This window comes from Anser cygnoides, chromosome 2 (assembly GCF_040182565.1).
Source record: "Anser cygnoides isolate HZ-2024a breed goose chromosome 2, Taihu_goose_T2T_genome, whole genome shotgun sequence".
NCBI classification, from domain to species: Eukaryota; Metazoa; Chordata; class Aves; order Anseriformes; family Anatidae; genus Anser; species Anser cygnoides.
Genome location: NC_089874.1, coordinates 84,854,263 through 84,860,711, shown reverse-complemented (window position 1 = coordinate 84,860,711; position 6,449 = coordinate 84,854,263). Strand labels below are relative to the sequence as shown.

Sequence of the window (6,449 nt, the reverse complement as noted above, 5' to 3'; positions counted from 1 at the left end):
TTCGCTTCCTGCGGGCTGGGCTGCGTGTGGGGGGGGGGTCGGTGCGGGGCTGTGGCCGCAGAGCGGCTTTCTCAGCGGTGCTTGTGAGGATCCGCGCGTTTTCTAACGGCTGGGTGTGATAAACTTCACGCTACGAACTCCTAGTTGGGTTTTTATCCCAACGAGTGAACTGAGTAAGCTGCTTATGTCTTCGTTTTTCTCATGGCAAAGCCCTCGCTCCGTTTCACACACTCTTAAGATCATCTTCACAACCAGATTTTGGGTATCACCATGACCTAAAGTGGACTTTAACTGCTTTGTTCTTTGTCTTCTGTAGATATGCCTGCCAGCAACAATGAATGACAATGAATGAATCACAGAATCAGTAGGGTTGGAAAAGACCTCCAGGATCATCTGGTCCAACCATCCCCCTACCACCAGTGTCACCCACTAAACCATGTCCCCAAGCACCACGTCCAACCTTTCCTTGAACACCCCCAGGGATGGGGACTCTACCACTCCCCTGGGCAACCCGTCCCAATGCCTGACTGCGCTTTCTGTGAAGAATGCCAGTGTGCTCCACCAGCGAACCTGCATCTCTCAGAGAGAAATGAAACATCCCGGCGTCATCTGTGAAAGTGTTTTAATGTCACAAAGTACCTGGAAAGTGCACAAAACATCACCAGAGGAAGCCTCATCTGTTTCAGTGCAAAAAGTGTTCATCATCATCATCATTTGAAAATGAGCAGATATCTTTATGTAGCCCACCGTTAATAGTCTACGTTCAATGTATCCACTCTGATTTTACCAGTAAGTCAAATATATTTTTAATTCTCATACAATTGCCTCAGCTATAAACATATCAGTGCACATGACTTTATTTGGTCATGTGTAAATTTATTAGAGTGTTTCTAGTGTGAGGTGCAAATGCTATCATGAGAAGCTAGAGCAAAACGTTTTTATTCTGATTGAAAAAAAAGAAATAAACGCAAAAATTCTAAAAGGTGTTGTAAATGTTCACTTTTCGGTGATATTACTTCATTTTGCAAAATCCTAGCTCGCTTTATAGTGTGGATTCGGAAAGTTTCTAGGAGTAGTTGACTGTCATATTGCAGTAATTTGTAGATTATTAGTTTTTTAATGGGTCTGTAACGTTACTGAGAAATTATCAAGATTAATGTTTTTTTATTGCTTAGTTGTGTGAAACAACTAATAGCTAAATATTATCTCAATTTATAAATGAGTAACTTAATCTGTATCTCGTAAATTAGAAAAGGACAAGATGCCAGTATTCCTCTGCTGTTCTTTTCATTGATGACGAGTGTGATCAGACCAAGTGTTCTTTAATTGAACAAGGAATTAAAAACTTTGAATTGTTTCTGTTACTAATTGCAGGTGCTTTCCTCTCAATAAAGCCGTGCGTTTAGTGCTTACATTCAAGTCACTAGGTAAACTTGTGAAAAATCTGTGTCCAGGCGTTTTTCCATTCAACTGCTCAGGGTTGCAGGTGATCTGCAGTGACTGCAGATTTTCTTATTTATGTTTAGCAAGGTTGCCTTGGATGCTACTGCTCATATAGACCAAATTCTTGCTGCCCGGGTTGAACTGCTGGTTCAGTTCTGATTGCTCAGTAAGGCCTCTGCAAAAGCACTGTAAGTCTTTATGAAATGAGGTGATGGCTCACAGGAGTGCTCCACAGTTTGTGGCAGCAGTCAGATTAAGAAAACCCTCTGCTTGTGGGGAATGTGGAATAACAGGGCTTCCTGTGTTCGTAGCCACGCCAGACTTTGCATCTGCATTGTGGTGTTGGTTTTAGAGGCTTTAGATTAGATTGTGCTCAGCAGTCTAATTTTGAAGTCTTCTTGTTTATCTCTGGGAAAGGTAGGGTTGTTCTGAAATTTAAGTGCATAAAATGACAGTGCTTAAAATTTCCATGGAAGGTTGTAACAGAATTTCTGCAGGAAAAGTAACTTGAAAAAAAAAAGTCATTTTTAGAGCTAAAAGCAGAATGAGTATTCTTATTTGCTCACAACGGCAGTGTCTCCATTTAGTTATATGTAACTAAGCAGGCAGCAAGACTGCAGTCCACTCTCTAAGAGGCTGGGAAGAAGGGTGTAGGAGAGAGCTGGAATTGTGACAGCTCCTGTCACCTCTCTCACAGTGTTTCAAAACAGAAATGGTTATAAGGGTGGAAAGATTTATGAGTACCTATATAAATAATACTTTCTTAGGTCAAAGGAGAACTGTTTTGTATCGACAGTTGTATATTCTAAAGGATAACTTCCTTCCAGTTTGTTTGAAAAAGAGATCAAAAATCTACCTGCCTTGTAACTGTAGTGAGAGGACATCCTGGGGTGATGCGTTCTGGGATACTTGTTTCACAATTTCCACTATGTTCAAGGAGCAATAAATGTTGAGGATTGTAACCATTCACTGTTAAAATATGCAGAAAGTTTTCTTAATATTAGCTTCCTGTCTAAATAAAAGTATTTGTCGATACTTACATAAGTTGTATAGCGATAGTTTGCCATCTGTACTGGGGATGAAGAGGCAAAAGGCCTGAGACTAATCATGCTGCCCGTCATCATTTTCGGTTTTTGAATTTTAAAAGAGAGTCTAGAACTTGCTATGAAATTCAATGATTTTATATTAAAAGCTTTACAGGAAAGAGTTAGTGGTCTCGATTCCATTTACCATTAAACAGAAATCCTCTATGCAGAACCCACAACCTCCAATCACGTTCTTTCGCTAGACCAAATTTAGACTGTCAGCAGATGCACTTTGAAGAAAATGGGCATGTAAAGCATATCGCATCTCACCACTAAAAATAGTCCTTTGAAACTTGGGTATTTTGCTTTTTTCTTAGGTATCCGTTCCTTCAGGGTTTTTTAGATATTCCATAATTCACATCGAAATAACTCTGCTGCAACAGTGTATTTTGCTAACTCATTTTTAATTGTGGTGTGAAATCTTTGAGAACTGCTTGTCATCCTTTTGCTGCTGCTGCTGTTGTGTTCGATGCTGGGAGAGAGGAATGGGTTGAGCATCCTTAGTGCTGAGCTGACCTTGCTGTTGCCACCAGAGCCCACGTGCTCAAATTGGGTCTTCATGATCAACAATTGCTCTGATGTACTGTGCATCTGAACCAAATTCAGGCTTATACTGCTCAGAAAAACAACAACAACAAAAACCACCACAGAGCACTTTAAAACTACGCAGGAGTTAAGTTTGAACATTTATGTTAACAAGTGTTTAATGTGGATCAGCTGTTTAGTACACAGAGGTGAAGAGAAGAGAGTGTAGGGAGATACGGGGAATTGAGATGCAGGGCACCATGAAATATTTGGATTTTTGCACTTCATTCTGTTGATTTGTGTTTCTGATTGACTTATTTTGGTAATTTCCAAAACTAATCGTTTTTGGCAACTGATAATTGCTTGGTTAAGCAGTTGCTTGGTTGTCTGTTAGTTTATAAGGAAATTCTTTGGTTTTTGAGTTATTAGCAGCAAATTTATCTTCAGTCTTCAGTCTGCTTCATCTTACTCTGTGAGCTTTCTTCCGATCTGCAACAGGTAAGATTGGTTTGAAAGCTTCATACAAGAAAGACTCTGTATTATCTCAAAATTCTGTTGACTTTTGTTATCAGAAATATTATTTTGTTACCCTTCACTTGTGTGGAGATATTATTGTGCTGTTTAAAACGTCAAAGCTGAGGGGTGTTTCATGTGTGAAGCTTTTCTGATTTGAACTTGGTGGCAATTTGACTGGAATATCATCAGAATTCGCATACTTGTGACTGAAGGCCAGCTTTGTTCAAACCACAAATTAGATCCATGTTGGCAAAGAGTTTGGTCTCTCTCTGACTCCTCTTGTGCACTGAACAATGCCAGAAGCGCACACTGCAGTTCATACCGTTAGCAGCTCCAGCTCCTCCGAACTCAACCTGCAGCTTCCCAGACTTGTGGTGGTTGGACCAGGGCTGTGTGGAGAAACCTGTCCATGCTTCTCTGATTTCTGACTGCTGCCTTTGGTTAATGAGGTTAACTGAAGCTGGGTGAATCTGGCGAGGAACTATATAGCAGCCTATCAATCAATATACGTATTTAATTTAGTTCCATCAAATATGGGGAACTTCAACATTTCTTAAATCATAAAGCGACTTTCTGAGGATGCTATCCAGCTTTGTCGCTTGCTGAGGGAGCTGGGCATTCTTGCAGAACCTTGACACCATCAAATCTGACTGTTTAATTTCAATTTTAATATTGGTAGAGGCTATGCCTCTAACAACAGCTCCTCTTCATGCTGATAAATGTTCCCCAAGATTATGTTAAAGAAACATAATTCCTCTGAAAACAGGAATGAAATGAATTCATGACATGTGCCTGCATCTTTCACACTTTTTCTCTATTTTCAATGCTAACTCATTATTTAGTTTTGTATTAAAACCACACTTAATTTTTTTTTTGCTGCTCTGCATCAACTGCTTTGTTACCACAGTTATTATTTCTGTAAAAGACACTGTTCTCACTTGCCCTTCTGTCTTGCTTTTCTGTTTGTTTGTTTGAACTGTATTGGCTGTTTTTTTTTTCTTTGCCTTCAACTGATACTTTTATTTTAAGAAGAGATCAACCAAAATAATTCAACCAATTTTCTAGATTGCCTGTGGAGGAAAACTTATTGCTCATAATATTTTAAAGTGGAAGCAGTAAGAGTGTGGCTTTTATTTAAGAAGCCCTAATAACCCATGGCTTGCAGGAATGCTCTAAGCATTTTTCAGATGGTGTCTTCCATTAGAAGAGCTGAAAGGCATGCTCGTGATGCAAAAACCTGTCTTGGTTTGGCCTCTTCACAGCCTCTGGAAAGTGCAGGGAGCAGTGAAGATACTTTACTGTAGGAAGCTAATTGTACTTTGTGCTTTAAGGAGGGAGGACTAAGAAAATTTGACGATTTTCTTTGGTCCCAAATGTTTTGAATTCATTCATAGCGAGTATCTAAAAAAAGCTGGATGCTGAAGACCAGTGGAGCTGGAAAACCTGTGAGAAGTTGCTAGGGGTCAGGATGAGGTGGGTAGATGAACCTGAGCACAATTTTGCATATGACAGAAACTGCTACTGGGAGTGGGCACAGCACACAGAGCATAAAATAAAGTGGCAGGTCTTGGAGAATGAAAGTAACTTAGGTTACCGGGTGGCCTGAAGCTGAGGGAAAGGATTTTGAGTCTCAAATAAGTGAACCAGCATTAGTAGAAGAGGGTAAAAGATTGCAATTAACAGCAATTAAATCTAACATTAGACGTTTCTGGTGCATCTAAGGGTTTCAGCAATGCCAGTGGGCCCAAGTATGGTTCTCCATTGTGAAATCTGGAATTTCTGTCTTAACTTCTTAGGTACGTTGTTTCAAAAAGTAAATCCCAAGCCATATCAAAAAGTTTTTTTTGTTGTTTGTTTTTTGTTTTTTTTGTTTAAAAGCAAGAAAGCTCACAATAAAAGCTGCAAAGTCAGATACTCATCTTCTGCGTGGGTGTGTAGGTGCACTTTCAAAATCTTCAGTTGCCTGCCTGCATACAATCTTTCTTGCTCATTGTCCTTCCCAAATTCAGTGCAAGTATGAATAGTGCTTTAGTAGATTTTTATTTATTTATTTATTTATTTTAGTAAGTGTTGAGTGTATAGGCAGGAAGCAATGAAATTAAGGTTACCAAGGCAACTTTGATTATGGCACTTCCTAATTATTTTATTTCTTGGCTTAGCAAACCTAATGAGCTGAGGGTTTTACTGTGTTTTAATATAGGATTTATTTAGTGTTGAGGAAGATATGTTGGGAATCTGCCTTAACATATTAGAATAAGTTACCAAAAAATCCGTTGGTTTTACCAAGATGTGCTGTAGGCTCTTAGTGACCAGGCTGTGAGACCACAAAGCACGTTGTTACATGCACGGATTTGTTCCTTAGGTCCTCTGATGTCTAGACCCTCTAGGGTTGCCGGGTTTACCTCCGTCATGACACTTCATGACACGTAACACCTCCATCGTGACACATAACATATACACTGCGTTGGTTGATGATGTATTGATCACCAAAACCTGCTGGAGCATGGAGCTGGCATACACTGCACATAGGGTGAGGTAAGTGTTTATTCCTAATGCTTACTTCAGTATACGGTCTCAAGTAACATATATGACGTGTTAAAGTTTTTGCTGTTGTTTTTTGATCTATAACTGTTCACAATGGAGGAGACATAGAAAGCACGAGTTTTTAAAACGTGCGTTTTTAGATACAGCTTTTGTATGATAAAACGTTTAATTTGATAAACCCAATAGATTCAGATCAAATGAGATTCTTGAAAATCATTGCTCTCTTCTCTGCTTTCTCATTTTTAAAAAAGCAAGGATATTTATTGTGGCAACAAGCGTGTCAAAGACAGTAGAAACTTTCCAAGTGTTTTTATTTTATCATTATCACTTGTGCTT

The 6,449-nt window shown here is 39.2% G+C and overlaps 1 long non-coding RNA gene across 6 annotated transcripts in view; it reads left to right on the top strand.

The window, feature by feature from the left end:
• LOC106043852 (uncharacterized) overlaps positions 1-6,449 on the top strand; it is a 65,367-nt gene that overhangs the window by 215 nt on the left and 58,703 nt on the right. For 5 of the 6 annotated variants that reach the window (XR_010829517.1, XR_010829513.1, XR_010829512.1 and 2 more), the window contains exons 2-3: positions 317-789; positions 5,932-6,104. This is a non-coding gene — a long non-coding RNA (uncharacterized lncRNA). Of the gene's footprint in view, positions 1-25; positions 174-316; positions 790-5,931; positions 6,105-6,449 lie in introns of those variants that run through there. The other variant, XR_010829516.1, reaches the window with a different exon arrangement.